Source organism: Nelumbo nucifera, chromosome 4 (assembly GCF_055504915.1).
Source record: "Nelumbo nucifera cultivar China Antique chromosome 4, China Antique-T2T, whole genome shotgun sequence".
In the NCBI taxonomy this organism is placed as follows: domain Eukaryota; kingdom Viridiplantae; phylum Streptophyta; class Magnoliopsida; order Proteales; family Nelumbonaceae; genus Nelumbo; species Nelumbo nucifera.
Window position 1 is genome coordinate 53,212,166 of NC_142652.1, and position 17,228 is coordinate 53,229,393.

Below are 17,228 nucleotides of genomic sequence, written 5' to 3' on the forward strand. Positions count from 1 at the left end.
ACGATATCGAAATAAAATATTAATAAAATTGGGGTGCAACACAAGGACTTCCCAGGAGGTCACCCATCCTAATACTACTCTCGCCCAAGCACACTTAACTTCGGAGTTCTGATGGGATCCGGTGCATTAGTGCTGGTATGATCGCACCCGTTTAATTCATGCTCGCTTAGATCTTTATGCACTGTCTTGCTCCCTTCCATTAATTGTTTTAGATTTGAAAAAAATGTGTATGCAGCCTTCTTCCCTTGGTAACCGTGCACAAGCTCCTACGTGAGCGGAGTGTTTGCTTTTCAGATCTGCCGCACCTCCGGATAGATGTAATACTATTGTGGGGCCCACAATGCATGACGAATGACGAAAGCCCGGTTCTTGCATCGTGGCCATTCAGTAATGACGATCGTGCCGCAAATGGTCCGAGTATCCGACGCATTGTTTCCAGTATCTCCCAGAAACAACAAATGGAATTTCCAAATACAAATCAAAATAAAATATTAATAAAATTGGGGTGCAAGACGAGGACTTCCCAGGAGGTCACCCATCCTAGTACTACTCTCGCCCAAGCACGCTTAACTTCGGAGTTCTGATGGGATCCGGTGCATTAGTGCTGGTATGATCGCACCCGTTTAATTCATGCTCGCTTAGATCTTTATGCACTATCTTGCTCCCCTCCATTAATTGTTTTAGACTTGAAAAAACTGTGTATGCAGCCTTCCTCCCTTGGTAACCGTGCACAAGCTCCTACGTGAGCAGAGTGTTTGCTTTTCAGATCTGCCGCACCCCCTGATAGATGCAATAATATCGCGGGGCCCACAATGCACGATGAATGCCAAAAGCCCGGTTTTTGCACGGTTCCCATTCAGTAATGACAATCGTGCCGCAAATGGTCCGAGTATCCGGCACGTTGTTTGCGTTTGTCTCGCCGAAACGACAAATGGAATTTGCAAATACGATATCGAAATAAAATATTAATAAAATTGGGGTGCAACACGAGAACTTCCCAGGAGGTCACCCATCCTAGTACTACTCTCACCCAAGCACGTTTAACTTCGGAGTTCTGATGGGATCCTGTGCATTAGTGCTGGTATGATCGCACCCGTTTAATTCATGCTCGCTTAGATCTTTATGCACTATCTTGCTCCCCTCCATTAATTGTTTTAGATTTGAAAAAACTGTGTATGCAGCCTTCCTCCCTTGGTAACCGTGCACAAGCTCCTACGTGAGCAGAGTGTTTGCATTTCAGATCTGCCGCACCCCCGGATAGATGCAATACTATCGCGGGGCCCACAATGCATGACGAATGCCGAAAGCCCGGTTCTTGCATCGTTGCCATTCAGTAATGACGATCGTGCCGCAAATGGTCCGAGTATCCGACGCATTGTTTCTAGTTGTCTCCTAGAAACAACAAATGGAATTTGCAAATACAAATCAAAATAAAATATTAATAAAATTGGGGTGCAACACGAGGACTTCCCAGGAGGTCACCCATCCTAGTACTACTCTCGCCCAAGCACGCTTAACTTCGGAGTTCTGATGGGATCCGGTGCATTAGTGCTGGTATGATCGCACCCGTTTAATTCATGCTCGCTTAGATCTTTATGCACTATCTTGCTCCCCTCCATTAATTGTTTTAGACTTGAAAAAACTGTGTATGCAGCCTTCCTCCCTTGGTAACCGTGCACAAGCTCCTACGTGAGCAGAGTGTTTGCTTTTCAGATCTGCCGCACCCCCTGATAGATGCAATAATATCGCGGGGCCCACAATGCACGATGAATGCCAAAAGCCCGGTTTTTGCACGGTTCCCATTCAGTAATGACAATCGTGCCGCAAATGGTCCGAGTATCCGGCACGTTGTTTGCGTTTGTCTCGCCGAAACGACAAATGGAATTTGCAAATACGATATCGAAATAAAATATTAATAAAATTGGGGTGCAACACGAGAACTTCCCAGGAGGTCACCCATCCTAGTACTACTCTCACACAAGCACGTTTAACTTCGGAGTTCTGATGGGATCCTGTGCATTAGTGCTGGTATGATCGCACCCGTTTAATTCATGCTCGCTTAGATCTTTATGCACTATCTTGCTCCCCTCCATTAATTGTTTTAGATTTGAAAAAACTGTGTATGCAGCCTTCCTCCCTTGGTAACCGTGCACAAGCTCCTACGTGAGCAGAGTGTTTGCATTTCAGATCTGCCGCACCCCCGGATAGATGCAATTCTATCGCGGGGCCCACAATGCATGACGAATGCCGAAAGCCCGGTTCTTGCATCGTTGCCATTCAGTAATGACGATCGTGCCGCAAATGGTCCGAGTATCCGACGCATTGTTTCTAGTTGTCTCCTAGAAACAACAAATGGAATTTGCAAATACAAATCAAAATAAAATATTAATAAAATTGGGGTGCAACACGAGGACTTCCCAGGAGGTCACCCATCCTAGTACTACTCTCGCCCAAGCATGCTTAACTTCGGAGTTCTGATGGGATCCGGTGCATTAGTGCTAGAATGATCGCACCCATTTAATTCATGTTCGCTTAGATCTTTATGCACTATCTTGCTCCCCTCCATTAATTGTTTTAGACTTGAAAAAACTGTGTATGCAGCCTTCCTCCCTTGGTAACCGTGCACAAGCTCTTACGTGAGCAGAGTGTTTGCTTTTTAGATCTGCCGCACCCCCGGATAGATGCAATACTATCGCGGGGCCCACAATGCACGACGAATGCCAAAAGCCCGGTTTTTTCACGGTTCCCATTCAGTAATGACAATCGTGCCGCAAATGGTCCGAGTATCCGGCGCGTTGTTTGCGTTTGTCTCGCCGAAACGACAAATGGAATTTGCAAATACGATATCGAAATAAAATATTAATAAAATTGGGGTGCAACACGAGGACTTCCCAGGAGGTCACCCATCCTAGGACTACTCCCGCCCATGCACACTTAACTTCGGAGTTCTGATGGGATCCGGTGCATTAGTGCTGGTATTATCGCACCCGTTTAATTCATGCTCGCTTAGATGTTTATGCACTATCTTGCTCCCCTCCATTAATTGTTTTAGACTTGAAAAAACTGTGTATGCAGCCTTCCTCCCTTGGTAACCGTGCACAAGCTCCTACGTGAGCAGAGTGTTTGCTTTTCAGATCTGCCGCACCCCCGGATAGATGCAATACTATCGCGGGGCCCACAATGCGCGACGAATGCCAAAAGCCCGGTTTTTGCACGGTTCCCATTCAGTAATGACAATCGTGCCGCAAATGGTCCGAGTATCCAGCGCGTTGTTTGCGTTTGTCTCGCCGAAACGACAAATGGAATTTGCAAATACGATATCGAAATAAAATATTAATAAAATTGGGGTGCAACACGAGGACTTCCCAGGAGGTCACCCATCCTAGTACTACTCTCGCCCATGCAAACTTAACTTCGGAGTTCTGATGGGATCCGGTGCATTAGTACTGGTATGATCGCACCCGTTTAATTCATGCTCGCTTAGATCTTTATGCACTATCTTGCTCCCCTCCATTAATTGTTTTAGACTTGAAAAAACTGTGTATGCAGCCTTCCTCCCTTGGTAACCGTGCACAAGCTCCTACGTGAGCAGAGTGTTTGCTTTTCAGATCTGCCGCACCCCCGGATAGATGCAATACTATCGCGGGGCCCACAATGCACGACGAATGCCAAAAGCCCGGTTTTTGCACGGTTCCCATTCAGTAATGACGATCGTGCCGCAAATGGTCCGAGTATCCGGCGCGTTGTTTGAGTTTGTCTCGCCGAAACGACAAATGGAATTTGCAAATACGATATCGAAATAAAATATTAATAAAATTGGGGTGCAACACAAGGACTTCCCAGGAGGTCACCCATCCTAATACTACTCTCGCCCAAGCACACTTAACTTCGGAGTTCTGATGGGATCCGGTGCATTAGTGCTGGTATAATCGCACCCGTTTAATTCATGCTCGCTTAGATCTTTATGAACTATCTTGCTCCCTTCCATTAATTGTTTTAGATTTGAAAAAAATGTGAATGCAGCCTTCTTCCCTTGGTAACCGTGCACAAGCTCCTACGTGAGCGGAGTGTTTGCTTTTCAGATCTGCCGCACCTCCGGATAGATGCAATACTATCGCGGGGCCCACAATGCATGACGAATGCCGAAAGCCCGGTTCTTGCATCGTGGCCATTCAGTAATGACGATCGTGCCGCAAATGGTCCGAGTATCCGACGCATTGTTTCCAGTATCTCCCAGAAACAACAAATGGAATTTGCAAATACAAATCAAAATAAAATATTAATAAAATTGGGGTGCAACACGAGGACTTCACAGGAGGTCACCCATCCTAGTACTACTCCCGCCCAAGCACGATTAACTTCGGAGTTCTGATGGGATCCGGTGCATTAGTGCTGGTATGATCGCACCCGTTTAATTCATGCTCGCTTAGATCTTTATGCACTATCTTGCTCCCCTCCATTAATTGTTTTAGACTTGAAAAAACTGTGTATGCAGCCTTCCTCCCTTGGTAACTGTGCACAAGCTCCTACGTGAGCAGTGTGTTTGCTTTTCAGATCTGCCGCACCCCCGGATAAATGCAATACTATCGCGGGACCCACAATGCACGACGAATGCCAAAAGCCCGGTTTTTGCACGGTTCCCATTCAGTAATGACGATTGTGCCGCAAATGGTCCGAGTATCCGGCGCGTTGTTTGCGTTTGTCTCGCCGAAACGACAAATGGAATTTGCAAATACGATATCGAAATAAAATATTAATAAAATTGGGGTGCAACACGAGGACTTCCCAGGAGGTCACCCATCCTAGTACTACGCTCGCCCAAGCACACTTAACTTCGGAGTTCTGATGGGATCCGGTGCATTAGTGCTGGTATGATCGCACCCGTTTAATTCATGCTCGCTTAGATCTTTATGCACTGTCTTGCTCCCCTCCATTAATTGTTTTAGATTTGAAAAAAATGTGTATGCAGCCTTCCTCCCTTGGTAACCGTGCACAAGCTCCTACGTGAGCGGAGTGTTTGCTTTTCAGATCTGCCGCACCTCCGGATAGATGCAATACTATCGCGGGGCCCACAATGCATGACGAATGCCGAAAGCCCGGTTCTTGCATCGTGGCCATTCTGTAATGACGATCGTGCCGCAAATGGTCCGAGTATCCGACGAATTGTTTCCAGTATCTCCCAGAAACAACAAATGGAATTTGCAAATACAAATCAAAATAAAATATTAATAAAATTGGGGTGCAACACGAGGACTTCCAGGAGGTCACCCATCCTAGTACTACTCTCGCCCAAGCACGCTTAACTTCAGAGTTCTGATGGGATCCTGTGCATTAGTGCTGGTATGATCGCACCCGTTTAATTCATGCTCGCTTAGATCTTTATGCACTATCTTGCTCCTCTCCATTAATTGTTTTAGATTTGAAAAAACTGTGTATGCAGCCTTCCTCCCTTGGTAACCGTGCACAAGCTCCTACGTGAGCAGAGTGTTTGCATTTCAGATCTGCCGCACCCCCGGATAGATGCAATACTATCGCGGGGCCCACAATGCATGACGAATGCCGAAAGCCCGGTTCTTGCATCGTTGCCATTCAGTAATGACGATCGTGCCGCAAATGGTCCGAGTATCCGACGCATTGTTTCTAGTTGTCTCCTGGAAACAACAAATGGAATTTGCAAATACAAATCAAAATAAAATATTAATAAAATTGGGGTGCAACACGAGGACTTCCCAGGAGGTCACCCATCCTAGTACTACTCTCGCCCAAGCATGCTTAACTTCGGAGTTCTGATGGGATCCGGTGCATTAGTGCTGGAATGATCGCACCCATTTAATTCATGCTCGCTTAGATCTTTATGCACTATCTTGCTCCCCTCCATTAATTGTTTTAGACTTGAAAAAACTGTGTATGCAGCCTTCCTCCCTTGGTAACCGTGCACAAGCTCTTACGTGAGCAGAGTGTTTGCTTTTTAGATCTGCCGCACCCCCGGATAGATGCAATACTATCGCGGGGCCCACAATGCACGACGAATGCCAAAAGCCCGGTTTTTTCACGGTTCCCATTCAGTAATGACAATCGTGCCGCAAATGGTCCGAGTATCCGGCGCGTTGTTTGCGTTTGTCTCGCCGAAACGACAAATGGAATTTGCAAATACGATATCGAAATAAAATATTAATAAAATTGGGGTGCAACACGAGGACTTCCCAGGAGGTCACACATCCTAGGACTACTCCCGCCCATGCACACTTAACTTCGGAGTTCTGATGGGATCCGGTGCATTAGTGCTGGTATTATCGCACCCGTTTAATTCATGCTCGCTTAGATGTTTATGCACTATCTTGCTCCCCTCCATTAATTGTTTTAGACTTGAAAAAACTGTGTATGCAGCCTTCCTCCCTTGGTAACCGTGCACAAGCTCCTACGTGAGCAGAGTGTTTGCTTTTCAGATCTGCCGCACCCCCTGATAGATGCAATAATATCGCGGGGCCCACAATGCACGACGAATGCCGAAAGCCCGGTTCTTGCATCGTTGCCATTCAGTAATGACGATCGTGCCGCAAATGGTCCGAGTATCCGACGCATTGTTTCCAGTTGTCTCCCAGAAACAACAAATGGAATTTGCAAATACAAATCAAAATAAAATATTAATAAAATTGGGGTGCAACACGAGAACTTCCCAGGAGGTCACCCTTCCTATTACTACTCTCGCCCAAGCACGCTTAACTTCGGAGTTCTGATGAGATCCGGTGCATTAGTGCTGGTATGATCGCACCCGTTTAATTCATGCTCGCTTAGATCTTTGTGCCCTATCTTGCTCCCCTCCATTAATTGTTTTAGACTTGAAAAAACTGTGTATGCAGCATTCCTCCCTTGGTAACCGTGCACAAGCTCCTACGTGAGCAGAGTGTTTGCTTTTCAGATCTGTCGCACCCCCGGATAGATGCAATACTATCGCGGGGCCCACAATGCACGACGAATGCCAAAAGCCCGGTTTTTGCACGGTTCTCATTCAGTAATGACGATTGTGCCGCAAATGGTCCGAGTATCCGGCGCGTTGTTTGCGTTTGTCTCGCCGAAACGACAAATGGAATTTGCAAATACGATATCGAAATAAAATATTAATAAAATTGGGGTGCAACACGAGGACTTCCCAGGAGGTCACCCATCCTAATACAACTCTCGCCCAAGCACACTTAACTTCGAAGTTCTGATGGGATCCGGTGCATTAGTGCTGGTATGATCGCACCCGTTTAATTCATGCTCGCTTAGATCTTTATGCACTATCTTGCTCCCCTCCATTAATTGTTTTAGACTTGAAAAAACTGTGTATGCAGCCTTCCTCCCTTGGTAACCGTGCACAAGCTCTTACGTGAGCAGAGTGTTTGCTTTTTAGATCTGCCGCACCCCCGGATAGATGCAATACTATCGCGGGGCCCACAATGCACGACGAATGCCAAAAGCCCGGTTTTTTCACGGTTCCCATTCAGTAATGACAATCGTGCCGCAAATGGTCCGAGTATCCGGCGCGTTGTTTGCGTTTGTCTCGCCGAAACGACAAATGGAATTTGCAAATACGATATCGAAATAAAATATTAATAAAATTGGGGTGCAACACGAGGACTTCCCAGGAGGTCACCCATCCTAATACTACTCTCGCCCATGCACACTTAATTTCGGAGTTCTGATGGGATCCGGTGCATTAGTGCTGGTATGATCGCACCCGTTTAATTCATGCTCGCTTAGATATTTATGCACTATCTTGCTCCCCTCCATTATTTGTTTTAGACTTGAAAAAAGTGTGTATGCAGACTTCCTCCCCTGGTAACCGTGCACAAGCTCCTACGTGAGCAGAGTGTTTGCTTTTCAGATCTGCCGCACCCCCGGATAGATGCAATACTATCGCGAGGCCCACAATGCACGACGAATGCCAAAAGCCCGGTTTTTGCACGGTTCCCATTCGGTAATGACGATCGTGCCGCAAATGGTCCGAGTATCCGGCGCGTTGTTTGAGTTTGTGTCGCCGAAACGACAAATGGAATTTGCAAATACGATATCGAAATAAAATATTAATAAAATTGGGGTGCAACACAAGGACTTCCCAGGAGGTCACCCATCCTTGTACTACTCTCGCCCAAGCACGCTTAACTTCGGAGTTCTGATGGGATCCTGTGCATTAGTGCTGGTATGATCGCACCCGTTTAATTCATGCTCGCTTAGATCTTTATGCACTATCTTGCTCCCCTCCATTAATTGTTTTAGACTTGAAAAAACTGTGTATGCAGCCTTCCTCCCTTGGTAACCGTGCACAAGCTCCTACGTGAGCAGAGTGTTTGCTTTTCAGATCTGCCGCACCCCCTGATAGATGCAATAATATCGCGGGGCCCACAATGCACGACGAATGCCGAAAGCCCGGTTCTTGCATCGTTGCCATTCAGTAATGACGATCGTGCCGCAAATGGTCCGAGTATCCGACGCATTGTTTCCAGTTGTCTCCCAGAAACAACAAATGGAATTTGCAAATACAAATCAAAATAAAATATTAATAAAATTGGGGTGCAACACGAGGACTTCCCAGGAGGTCACCCTTCCTATTACTACTCTCGCCCAAGCACGCTTAACTTCGGAGTTCTGATGAGATCCGGTGCATTAGTGCTGGTATGATCGCACCCGTTTAATTCATGCTCGCTTAGATCTTTGTGCCCTATCTTGCTCCCCTCCATTAATTGTTTTAGACTTGAAAAAACTGTGTATGCAGCATTCCTCCCTTGGTAACCGTGCACAAGCTCCTACGTGAGCAGAGTGTTTGCTTTTCAGATCTGTCGCACCCCCGGATAGATGCAATACTATCGCGGGGCCCACAATGCACGACGAATGCCAAAAGCCCGGTTTTTGCACGGTTCTCATTCAGTAATGACGATTGTGCCGCAAATGGTCCGAGTATCCGGCGCGTTGTTTGCGTTTGTCTCGCCGAAACGACAAATGGAATTTGCAAATACGATATCGAAATAAAATATTAATAAAATTGGGGTGCAACACGAGGACTTCACAGGAGGTCACCCATCCTAGTACTACGCTCGCCCAAGCACACTTAACTTCGGAGTTCTGATGGGATCCGGTGCATTAGTGCTGGTATGATCGCACCCGTTTAATTCATGCTCGCTTAGATCTTTATGCACTATCTTGCTCCCCTCCATTAATTGTTTTAGATTTGAAAAAACTGTGTATGCAGCCTTCCTCCCTTGGTAACCGTGCACAAGCTCCTACGTGAGCAGAGTGTTTGCATTTCAGATCTGCCGCACCCCCGGATAGATGCAACACTATCGCGGGGCCCACAATGCATGACGAATGCCGAAAGCCCGGTTCTTGCATCGTTGCCATTCAGTAATGACGATCGTGCCGCAAATGGTCCGAATATCCGACGCATTGTTTCCAGTTGTCTCCCAGAAACAACAAATGGAATTTGCAAATACAAATCAAAATAAAATATTAATAAAATTGGGGTGCAACACGAGGACTTCCCAGGAGGTCACCCATCCTAGTACTGCACTCGCCCAAGCACGCTTAACTTCGGAGTTCTGATGGGATCCGGTGCATTAGTGCTGGTATGATCGCACCCGTTTAATTCATGCTCGCTTAGATCTTTATGCACTATCTTGCTCCCCTCCATTAATTGTTTTAGACTTGAAAAAACTGTGTATGCAGCCTTCCTCCCTTGGTAACCGTGCACAAGCTCTTACGTGAGCAGAGTGTTTGCTTTTTAGATCTGCCGGACCCCCGGATAGATGCAATACTATCGCGGGGCCCACAATGCACGACGAATGCCAAAAGCCCGGTTTTTTCACGGTTCCCATTCAGTAATGACAATCGTGCCGCAAATGGTCCGAGTATCCGGCGCGTTGTTTGCGTTTGACTCGCCGAAACGACAAATGGAATTTGCAAATACGATATCGAAATAAAATATTAATAAAATTGGGGTGCAACACGAGGACTTCCCAGGAGGTCACCCATCCTAATACTACTCTCGCCCATGCACACTTAACTTCGGAGTTCTGATGGGATCCGGTGCATTAGTGCTGGTATGATCGCACCCGTTTAATTCATGCTCGCTTAGATCTTTATGCACTATCTTGCTCCCCTCCATTATTTGTTTTAGACTTGAAAAAACTGTGTATGCAGACTTCCTCCCTTGGTAACCGTGCACAAGCTCCTACGTGAGCAGAGTGTTTGCTTTTCAGATCTGCCGCACCCCCGGATAGATGCAATACTATCGCGGGGCCCACAATGCACGACGAATGCCAAAAGCCCGGTTTTTGCACGGTTCCCATTCAGTAATGACGATCGTGCCGCAAATGGTCCGATTATCCGGCGCTTTGTTTGAGTTTGTCTCGCCGAAACGACAAATGGAATTTGCAAATACGATATCGAAATAAAATATTAATAAAATTGGGGTGCAACACAAGGACTTCCCAGGAGGTCACCCATCCTAATACTACTCTCGCCCAAGCACACTTAACTTCGGAGTTCTGATGGGATCCGGTGCATTAGTGCTGGTATGATCGCACCCGTTTAATTCATGCTCGCTTAGATCTTTATGCACTGTCTTGCTCCCTTCCATTAATTGTTTTAGATTTGAAAAAAATGTGTATGCAGCCTTCTTCCCTTGGTAACCGTGCACAAGCTCCTACGTGAGCGGAGTGTTTGCTTTTCAGATCTGCCGCACCTCCGGATAGATGTAATACTATTGTGGGGCCCACAATGCATGACGAATGACGAAAGCCCGGTTCTTGCATCGTGGCCATTCAGTAATGACGATCGTGCCGCAAATGGTCCGAGTATCCGACGCATTGTTTCCAGTATCTCCCAGAAACAACAAATGGAATTTCCAAATACAAATCAAAATAAAATATTAATAAAATTGGGGTGCAAGACGAGGACTTCCCAGGAGGTCACCCATCCTAGTACTACTCTCGCCCAAGCACGCTTAACTTCGGAGTTCTGATGGGATCCGGTGCATTAGTGCTGGTATGATCGCACCCGTTTAATTCATGCTCGCTTAGATCTTTATGCACTATCTTGCTCCCCTCCATTAATTGTTTTAGACTTGAAAAAACTGTGTATGCAGCCTTCCTCCCTTGGTAACCGTGCACAAGCTCCTACGTGAGCAGAGTGTTTGCTTTTCAGATCTGCCGCACCCCCTGATAGATGCAATAATATCGCGGGGCCCACAATGCACGATGAATGCCAAAAGCCCGGTTTTTGCACGGTTCCCATTCAGTAATGACAATCGTGCCGCAAATGGTCCGAGTATCCGGCACGTTGTTTGCGTTTGTCTCGCCGAAACGACAAATGGAATTTGCAAATACGATATCGAAATAAAATATTAATAAAATTGGGGTGCAACACGAGAACTTCCCAGGAGGTCACCCATCCTAGTACTACTCTCACCCAAGCACGTTTAACTTCGGAGTTCTGATGGGATCCTGTGCATTAGTGCTGGTATGATCGCACCCGTTTAATTCATGCTCGCTTAGATCTTTATGCACTATCTTGCTCCCCTCCATTAATTGTTTTAGATTTGAAAAAACTGTGTATGCAGCCTTCCTCCCTTGGTAACCGTGCACAAGCTCCTACGTGAGCAGAGTGTTTGCATTTCAGATCTGCCGCACCCCCGGATAGATGCAATACTATCGCGGGGCCCACAATGCATGACGAATGCCGAAAGCCCGGTTCTTGCATCGTTGCCATTCAGTAATGACGATCGTGCCGCAAATGGTCCGAGTATCCGACGCATTGTTTCTAGTTGTCTCCTAGAAACAACAAATGGAATTTGCAAATACAAATCAAAATAAAATATTAATAAAATTGGGGTGCAACACGAGGACTTCCCAGGAGGTCACCCATCCTAGTACTACTCTCGCCCAAGCACGCTTAACTTCGGAGTTCTGATGGGATCCGGTGCATTAGTGCTGGTATGATCGCACCCGTTTAATTCATGCTCGCTTAGATCTTTATGCACTATCTTGCTCCCCTCCATTAATTGTTTTAGACTTGAAAAAACTGTGTATGCAGCCTTCCTCCCTTGGTAACCGTGCACAAGCTCCTACGTGAGCAGAGTGTTTGCTTTTCAGATCTGCCGCACCCCCTGATAGATGCAATAATATCGCGGGGCCCACAATGCACGATGAATGCCAAAAGCCCGGTTTTTGCACGGTTCCCATTCAGTAATGACAATCGTGCCGCAAATGGTCCGAGTATCCGGCACGTTGTTTGCGTTTGTCTCGCCGAAACGACAAATGGAATTTGCAAATACGATATCGAAATAAAATATTAATAAAATTGGGGTGCAACACGAGAACTTCCCAGGAGGTCACCCATCCTAGTACTACTCTCACACAAGCACGTTTAACTTCGGAGTTCTGATGGGATCCTGTGCATTAGTGCTGGTATGATCGCACCCGTTTAATTCATGCTCGCTTAGATCTTTATGCACTATCTTGCTCCCCTCCATTAATTGTTTTAGATTTGAAAAAACTGTGTATGCAGCCTTCCTCCCTTGGTAACCGTGCACAAGCTCCTACGTGAGCAGAGTGTTTGCATTTCAGATCTGCCGCACCCCCGGATAGATGCAATTCTATCGCGGGGCCCACAATGCATGACGAATGCCGAAAGCCCGGTTCTTGCATCGTTGCCATTCAGTAATGACGATCGTGCCGCAAATGGTCCGAGTATCCGACGCATTGTTTCTAGTTGTCTCCTAGAAACAACAAATGGAATTTGCAAATACAAATCAAAATAAAATATTAATAAAATTGGGGTGCAACACGAGGACTTCCCAGGAGGTCACCCATCCTAGTACTACTCTCGCCCAAGCATGCTTAACTTCGGAGTTCTGATGGGATCCGGTGCATTAGTGTTGGAATGATCGCACCCATTTAATTCATGTTCGCTTAGATCTTTATGCACTATCTTGCTCCCCTCCATTAATTGTTTTAGACTTGAAAAAACTGTGTATGCAGCCTTCCTCCCTTGGTAACCGTGCACAAGCTCTTACGTGAGCAGAGTGTTTGCTTTTTAGATCTGCCGCACCCCCGGATAGATGCAATACTATCGCGGGGCCCACAATGCACGACGAATGCCAAAAGCCCGGTTTTTTCACGGTTCCCATTCAGTAATGACAATCGTGCCGCAAATGGTCCGAGTATCCGGCGCGTTGTTTGCGTTTGTCTCGCCGAAACGACAAATGGAATTTGCAAATACGATATCGAAATAAAATATTAATAAAATTGGGGTGCAACACGAGGACTTCCCAGGAGGTCACCCATCCTAGGACTACTCCCGCCCATGCACACTTAACTTCGGAGTTCTGATGGGATCCGGTGCATTAGTGCTGGTATTATCGCACCCGTTTAATTCATGCTCGCTTAGATGTTTATGCACTATCTTGCTCCCCTCCATTAATTGTTTTAGACTTGAAAAAACTGTGTATGCAGCCTTCCTCCCTTGGTAACCGTGCACAAGCTCCTACGTGAGCAGAGTGTTTGCTTTTCAGATCTGCCGCACCCCCGGATAGATGCAATACTATCGCGGGGCCCACAATGCGCGACGAATGCCAAAAGCCCGGTTTTTGCACGGTTCCCATTCAGTAATGACAATCGTGCCGCAAATGGTCCGAGTATCCAGCGCGTTGTTTGCGTTTGTCTCGCCGAAACGACAAATGGAATTTGCAAATACGATATCGAAATAAAATATTAATAAAATTGGGGTGCAACACGAGGACTTCCCAGGAGGTCACCCATCCTAGTACTACTCTCGCCCATGCAAACTTAACTTCGGAGTTCTGATGGGATCCGGTGCATTAGTACTGGTATGATCGCACCCGTTTAATTCATGCTCGCTTAGATCTTTATGCACTATCTTGCTCCCCTCCATTAATTGTTTTAGACTTGAAAAAACTGTGTATGCAGCCTTCCTCCCTTGGTAACCGTGCACAAGCTCCTACGTGAGCAGAGTGTTTGCTTTTCAGATCTGCCGCACCCCCGGATAGATGCAATACTATCGCGGGGCCCACAATGCACGACGAATGCCAAAAGCCCGGTTTTTGCACGGTTCCCATTCAGTAATGACGATCGTGCCGCAAATGGTCCGAGTATCCGGCGCGTTGTTTGAGTTTGTCTCGCCGAAACGACAAATGGAATTTGCAAATACGATATCGAAATAAAATATTAATAAAATTGGGGTGCAACACAAGGACTTCCCAGGAGGTCACCCATCCTAATACTACTCTCGCCCAAGCACACTTAACTTCGGAGTTCTGATGGGATCCGGTGCATTAGTGCTGGTATAATCGCACCCGTTTAATTCATGCTCGCTTAGATCTTTATGAACTATCTTGCTCCCTTCCATTAATTGTTTTAGATTTGAAAAAAATGTGAATGCAGCCTTCTTCCCTTGGTAACCGTGCACAAGCTCCTACGTGAGCGGAGTGTTTGCTTTTCAGATCTGCCGCACCTCCGGATAGATGCAATACTATCGCGGGGCCCACAATGCATGACGAATGCCGAAAGCCCGGTTCTTGCATCGTGGCCATTCAGTAATGACGATCGTGCCGCAAATGGTCCGAGTATCCGACGCATTGTTTCCAGTATCTCCCAGAAACAACAAATGGAATTTGCAAATACAAATCAAAATAAAATATTAATAAAATTGGGGTGCAACACGAGGACTTCACAGGAGGTCACCCATCCTAGTACTACTCCCGCCCAAGCACGATTAACTTCGGAGTTCTGATGGGATCCGGTGCATTAGTGCTGGTATGATCGCACCCGTTTAATTCATGCTCGCTTAGATCTTTATGCACTATCTTGCTCCCCTCCATTAATTGTTTTAGACTTGAAAAAACTGTGTATGCAGCCTTCCTCCCTTGGTAACTGTGCACAAGCTCCTACGTGAGCAGTGTGTTTGCTTTTCAGATCTGCCGCACCCCCGGATAGATGCAATACTATCGCGGGGCCCACAATGCATGACGAATGCCGAAAGCCCGGTTCTTGCATCGTTGCCATTCAGTAATGACGATCGTGCCGCAAATGGTCCGAATATCCGACGCATTGTTTCCAGTTGTCTCCCAGAAACAACAAATGGAATTTGCAAATACAAATCAAAATAAAATATTAATAAAATTGGGGTGCAACACGAGGACTTCCCAGGAGGTCACCCATCCTAGTACTGCACTCGCCCAAGCACGCTTAACTTCGGAGTTCTGATGGGATCCGGTGCATTAGTGCTGGTATGATCGCACCCGTTTAATTCATGCTCGCTTAGATCTTTATGCACTATCTTGCTCCCCTCCATTAATTGTTTTAGACTTGAAAATACTGTGTATGCAGCCTTCCTCCCTTGGTAACCGTGCACAAGCTCTTACGTGAGCAGAGTGTTTGCTTTTTAGATCTGCCGGACCCCCGGATAGATGCAATACTATCGCGGGGCCCACAATGCACGACGAATGCCAAAAGCCCGGTTTTTTCACGGTTCCCATTCAGTAATGACAATCGTGCCGCAAATGGTCCGAGTATCCGGCGCGTTGTTTGCGTTTGTCTCGCCGAAACGACAAATGGAATTTGCAAATACGATATCGAAATAAAATATTAATAAAATTGGGGTGCAACACGAGGACTTCCCAGGAGGTCACCCATCCTAATACTACTCTCGCCCATGCACACTTAACTTCGGAGTTCTGATGGGATCCGGTGCATTAGTGCTGGTATGATCGCACCCGTTTAATTCATGCTCGCTTAGATCTTTATGCACTATCTTGCTCCCCTCCATTATTTGTTTTAGACTTGAAAAAACTGTGTATGCAGACTTCCTCCCTTGGTAACCGTGCACAAGCTCCTACGTGAGCAGAGTGTTTGCTTTTCAGATCTGCCGCACCCCCGCATAGATGCAATACTATCGCGGGGCCCACAATGCACGACGAATGCCAAAAGCCCGGTTTTTGCACGGTTCCCATTCAGTAATGACGATCGTGCCGCAAATGGTCCGATTATCCGGCGCGTTGTTTGAGTTTGTCTCGCCGAAACGACAAATGGAATTTGCAAATACGATATTTAAATAAAATATTAATAAAATTAGGGTGCAACACAAGGACTTCCCAGGAGGTCACCCATCCTAATACTACTCTCGCCCAAGCACACTTAACTTCGGAGTTCTGATGGGATCCGGTGCATTAGTGCTGGTATGATCGCACCCGTTTAATTCATGCTCGCTTAGATCTTTATGCACTGTCTTGCTCCCTTCCATTAATTGTTTTAGATTTGAAAAAAATGTGTATGCAGCCTTCTTCCCTTGGTAACCGTGCACAAGCTCCTACGTGAGCGGAGTGTTTGCTTTTCAGATCTGCCGCACCTCCGGATAGATGTAATACTATTGTGGGGCCCACAATGCATGACGAATGACGAAAGCCCGGTTCTTGCATCGTGGCCATTCAGTAATGACGATCGTGCCGCAAATGGTCCGAGTATCCGACGCATTGTTTCCAGTATCTCCCAGAAACAACAAATGGAATTTCCAAATACAAATCAAAATAAAATATTAATAAAATTGGGGTGCAAGACGAGGACTTCCCAGGAGGTCACCCATCCTAGTACTACTCTCGCCCAAGCACGCTTAACTTCGGACTTCTGATGGGATCCGGTGCATTAGTGCTGGTATGATCGCACCCGTTTAATTCATGCTCGCTTAGATCTTTATGCACTATCTTGCTCCCCTCCATTAATTGTTTTAGACTTGAAAAAACTGTGTATGCAGCCTTCCTCCCTTGGTAACCGTGCACAAACTCCTACGTGAGCAGAGTGTTTGCTTTTCAGATCTGCCGCACCCCCTGATAGATGCAATAATATCGCGGGGCCCACAATGCACGATGAATGCCAAAAGCCCGGTTTTTGCACGGTTCCCATTCAGTAATGACAATCGTGCCGCAAATGGTCCGAGTATCCGGCACGTTGTTTGCGTTTGTCTCGCCGAAACGACAAATGGAATTTGCAAATACGATATCGAAATAAAATAATAATAAAATTGGGGTGCAACACGAGAACTTCCCAGGAGGTCACCCATCCTAGTACTACTCTCACCCAAGCACGTTTAACTTCGGAGTTCTGATGGGATCCTGTGCATTAGTGCTGGTATGATCGCAACCGTTTAATTCATGCTCGCTTAGATCTTTATGCACTATC

At 46.4% G+C, this 17,228-nt stretch overlaps 36 non-coding genes and 1 pseudogene across 36 annotated transcripts; all 37 read right to left on the bottom strand.

Annotated features, from left to right (window-relative positions):
* Positions 1 to 30: 30 nt before the first annotated feature.
* On the bottom strand, positions 31 to 149 carry LOC148798824 (5S ribosomal RNA). The gene has a single exon (XR_016073418.1). It is a non-coding gene; the product is annotated as a 5S ribosomal RNA (ribosomal RNA).
* A 353-nt stretch (positions 150 to 502) lies between these two features.
* On the bottom strand, positions 503 to 621 carry LOC148798825 (5S ribosomal RNA). Its single transcript, XR_016071702.1, has one exon. It is a non-coding gene; the product is annotated as a 5S ribosomal RNA (ribosomal RNA).
* A 355-nt stretch (positions 622 to 976) lies between these two features.
* Positions 977 to 1,095, bottom strand: LOC148798826 (5S ribosomal RNA). Its single transcript, XR_016074988.1, has one exon. It is a non-coding gene; the product is annotated as a 5S ribosomal RNA (ribosomal RNA).
* A 354-nt stretch (positions 1,096 to 1,449) lies between these two features.
* On the bottom strand, positions 1,450 to 1,568 carry LOC148798827 (5S ribosomal RNA). The gene has a single exon (XR_016075776.1). It is a non-coding gene; the product is annotated as a 5S ribosomal RNA (ribosomal RNA).
* A 355-nt stretch (positions 1,569 to 1,923) lies between these two features.
* LOC148798828 (5S ribosomal RNA) lies at positions 1,924 to 2,042 on the bottom strand. The gene has a single exon (XR_016070329.1). It is a non-coding gene; the product is annotated as a 5S ribosomal RNA (ribosomal RNA).
* A 354-nt stretch (positions 2,043 to 2,396) lies between these two features.
* LOC148798829 (5S ribosomal RNA) lies at positions 2,397 to 2,515 on the bottom strand. Its single transcript, XR_016075459.1, has one exon. It is a non-coding gene; the product is annotated as a 5S ribosomal RNA (ribosomal RNA).
* A 355-nt stretch (positions 2,516 to 2,870) lies between these two features.
* On the bottom strand, positions 2,871 to 2,989 carry LOC148798830 (5S ribosomal RNA). Its single transcript, XR_016075468.1, has one exon. It is a non-coding gene; the product is annotated as a 5S ribosomal RNA (ribosomal RNA).
* A 355-nt stretch (positions 2,990 to 3,344) lies between these two features.
* Positions 3,345 to 3,463, bottom strand: LOC148798831 (5S ribosomal RNA). Its single transcript, XR_016075356.1, has one exon. It is a non-coding gene; the product is annotated as a 5S ribosomal RNA (ribosomal RNA).
* Positions 3,464 to 3,818: 355 nt separating this feature from the next.
* Positions 3,819 to 3,937, bottom strand: LOC148798832 (5S ribosomal RNA). Its single transcript, XR_016074831.1, has one exon. It is a non-coding gene; the product is annotated as a 5S ribosomal RNA (ribosomal RNA).
* Positions 3,938 to 4,290: 353 nt separating this feature from the next.
* Positions 4,291 to 4,409, bottom strand: LOC148798833 (5S ribosomal RNA). The gene has a single exon (XR_016072347.1). It is a non-coding gene; the product is annotated as a 5S ribosomal RNA (ribosomal RNA).
* A 355-nt stretch (positions 4,410 to 4,764) lies between these two features.
* On the bottom strand, positions 4,765 to 4,883 carry LOC148798834 (5S ribosomal RNA). The gene has a single exon (XR_016072099.1). It is a non-coding gene; the product is annotated as a 5S ribosomal RNA (ribosomal RNA).
* A 353-nt stretch (positions 4,884 to 5,236) lies between these two features.
* On the bottom strand, positions 5,237 to 5,354 carry LOC148798835 (5S ribosomal RNA). The gene has a single exon (XR_016069751.1). It is a non-coding gene; the product is annotated as a 5S ribosomal RNA (ribosomal RNA).
* A 354-nt stretch (positions 5,355 to 5,708) lies between these two features.
* LOC148798836 (5S ribosomal RNA) lies at positions 5,709 to 5,827 on the bottom strand. Its single transcript, XR_016073514.1, has one exon. It is a non-coding gene; the product is annotated as a 5S ribosomal RNA (ribosomal RNA).
* A 355-nt stretch (positions 5,828 to 6,182) lies between these two features.
* Positions 6,183 to 6,301, bottom strand: LOC148798837 (5S ribosomal RNA; annotated as a pseudogene).
* A 354-nt stretch (positions 6,302 to 6,655) lies between these two features.
* Positions 6,656 to 6,774, bottom strand: LOC148798838 (5S ribosomal RNA). Its single transcript, XR_016074835.1, has one exon. It is a non-coding gene; the product is annotated as a 5S ribosomal RNA (ribosomal RNA).
* Positions 6,775 to 7,129: 355 nt separating this feature from the next.
* LOC148798839 (5S ribosomal RNA) lies at positions 7,130 to 7,248 on the bottom strand. Its single transcript, XR_016069058.1, has one exon. It is a non-coding gene; the product is annotated as a 5S ribosomal RNA (ribosomal RNA).
* Positions 7,249 to 7,603: 355 nt separating this feature from the next.
* Positions 7,604 to 7,722, bottom strand: LOC148798840 (5S ribosomal RNA). Its single transcript, XR_016068978.1, has one exon. It is a non-coding gene; the product is annotated as a 5S ribosomal RNA (ribosomal RNA).
* Positions 7,723 to 8,077: 355 nt separating this feature from the next.
* LOC148798841 (5S ribosomal RNA) lies at positions 8,078 to 8,196 on the bottom strand. The gene has a single exon (XR_016069149.1). It is a non-coding gene; the product is annotated as a 5S ribosomal RNA (ribosomal RNA).
* A 354-nt stretch (positions 8,197 to 8,550) lies between these two features.
* On the bottom strand, positions 8,551 to 8,669 carry LOC148798842 (5S ribosomal RNA). Its single transcript, XR_016075419.1, has one exon. It is a non-coding gene; the product is annotated as a 5S ribosomal RNA (ribosomal RNA).
* Positions 8,670 to 9,024: 355 nt separating this feature from the next.
* On the bottom strand, positions 9,025 to 9,143 carry LOC148798843 (5S ribosomal RNA). The gene has a single exon (XR_016073277.1). It is a non-coding gene; the product is annotated as a 5S ribosomal RNA (ribosomal RNA).
* A 354-nt stretch (positions 9,144 to 9,497) lies between these two features.
* On the bottom strand, positions 9,498 to 9,616 carry LOC148798844 (5S ribosomal RNA). The gene has a single exon (XR_016071525.1). It is a non-coding gene; the product is annotated as a 5S ribosomal RNA (ribosomal RNA).
* A 355-nt stretch (positions 9,617 to 9,971) lies between these two features.
* Positions 9,972 to 10,090, bottom strand: LOC148798845 (5S ribosomal RNA). Its single transcript, XR_016073101.1, has one exon. It is a non-coding gene; the product is annotated as a 5S ribosomal RNA (ribosomal RNA).
* A 355-nt stretch (positions 10,091 to 10,445) lies between these two features.
* LOC148798846 (5S ribosomal RNA) lies at positions 10,446 to 10,564 on the bottom strand. Its single transcript, XR_016073419.1, has one exon. It is a non-coding gene; the product is annotated as a 5S ribosomal RNA (ribosomal RNA).
* Positions 10,565 to 10,917: 353 nt separating this feature from the next.
* On the bottom strand, positions 10,918 to 11,036 carry LOC148798847 (5S ribosomal RNA). The gene has a single exon (XR_016071703.1). It is a non-coding gene; the product is annotated as a 5S ribosomal RNA (ribosomal RNA).
* Positions 11,037 to 11,391: 355 nt separating this feature from the next.
* On the bottom strand, positions 11,392 to 11,510 carry LOC148798848 (5S ribosomal RNA). The gene has a single exon (XR_016074989.1). It is a non-coding gene; the product is annotated as a 5S ribosomal RNA (ribosomal RNA).
* Positions 11,511 to 11,864: 354 nt separating this feature from the next.
* On the bottom strand, positions 11,865 to 11,983 carry LOC148798849 (5S ribosomal RNA). The gene has a single exon (XR_016075787.1). It is a non-coding gene; the product is annotated as a 5S ribosomal RNA (ribosomal RNA).
* A 355-nt stretch (positions 11,984 to 12,338) lies between these two features.
* Positions 12,339 to 12,457, bottom strand: LOC148798850 (5S ribosomal RNA). Its single transcript, XR_016070330.1, has one exon. It is a non-coding gene; the product is annotated as a 5S ribosomal RNA (ribosomal RNA).
* Positions 12,458 to 12,811: 354 nt separating this feature from the next.
* LOC148798851 (5S ribosomal RNA) lies at positions 12,812 to 12,930 on the bottom strand. Its single transcript, XR_016068998.1, has one exon. It is a non-coding gene; the product is annotated as a 5S ribosomal RNA (ribosomal RNA).
* A 355-nt stretch (positions 12,931 to 13,285) lies between these two features.
* On the bottom strand, positions 13,286 to 13,404 carry LOC148798852 (5S ribosomal RNA). Its single transcript, XR_016075469.1, has one exon. It is a non-coding gene; the product is annotated as a 5S ribosomal RNA (ribosomal RNA).
* Positions 13,405 to 13,759: 355 nt separating this feature from the next.
* On the bottom strand, positions 13,760 to 13,878 carry LOC148798853 (5S ribosomal RNA). The gene has a single exon (XR_016075357.1). It is a non-coding gene; the product is annotated as a 5S ribosomal RNA (ribosomal RNA).
* Positions 13,879 to 14,233: 355 nt separating this feature from the next.
* Positions 14,234 to 14,352, bottom strand: LOC148798854 (5S ribosomal RNA). Its single transcript, XR_016074832.1, has one exon. It is a non-coding gene; the product is annotated as a 5S ribosomal RNA (ribosomal RNA).
* Positions 14,353 to 14,705: 353 nt separating this feature from the next.
* Positions 14,706 to 14,824, bottom strand: LOC148798855 (5S ribosomal RNA). Its single transcript, XR_016072348.1, has one exon. It is a non-coding gene; the product is annotated as a 5S ribosomal RNA (ribosomal RNA).
* Positions 14,825 to 15,178: 354 nt separating this feature from the next.
* On the bottom strand, positions 15,179 to 15,297 carry LOC148798856 (5S ribosomal RNA). Its single transcript, XR_016071526.1, has one exon. It is a non-coding gene; the product is annotated as a 5S ribosomal RNA (ribosomal RNA).
* Positions 15,298 to 15,652: 355 nt separating this feature from the next.
* On the bottom strand, positions 15,653 to 15,771 carry LOC148798857 (5S ribosomal RNA). The gene has a single exon (XR_016073102.1). It is a non-coding gene; the product is annotated as a 5S ribosomal RNA (ribosomal RNA).
* A 355-nt stretch (positions 15,772 to 16,126) lies between these two features.
* LOC148798858 (5S ribosomal RNA) lies at positions 16,127 to 16,245 on the bottom strand. Its single transcript, XR_016073473.1, has one exon. It is a non-coding gene; the product is annotated as a 5S ribosomal RNA (ribosomal RNA).
* A 353-nt stretch (positions 16,246 to 16,598) lies between these two features.
* On the bottom strand, positions 16,599 to 16,717 carry LOC148798859 (5S ribosomal RNA). The gene has a single exon (XR_016075275.1). It is a non-coding gene; the product is annotated as a 5S ribosomal RNA (ribosomal RNA).
* A 355-nt stretch (positions 16,718 to 17,072) lies between these two features.
* LOC148798860 (5S ribosomal RNA) lies at positions 17,073 to 17,191 on the bottom strand. The gene has a single exon (XR_016069410.1). It is a non-coding gene; the product is annotated as a 5S ribosomal RNA (ribosomal RNA).
* Between the last annotated feature and the right edge of the window lie 37 nt (positions 17,192 to 17,228).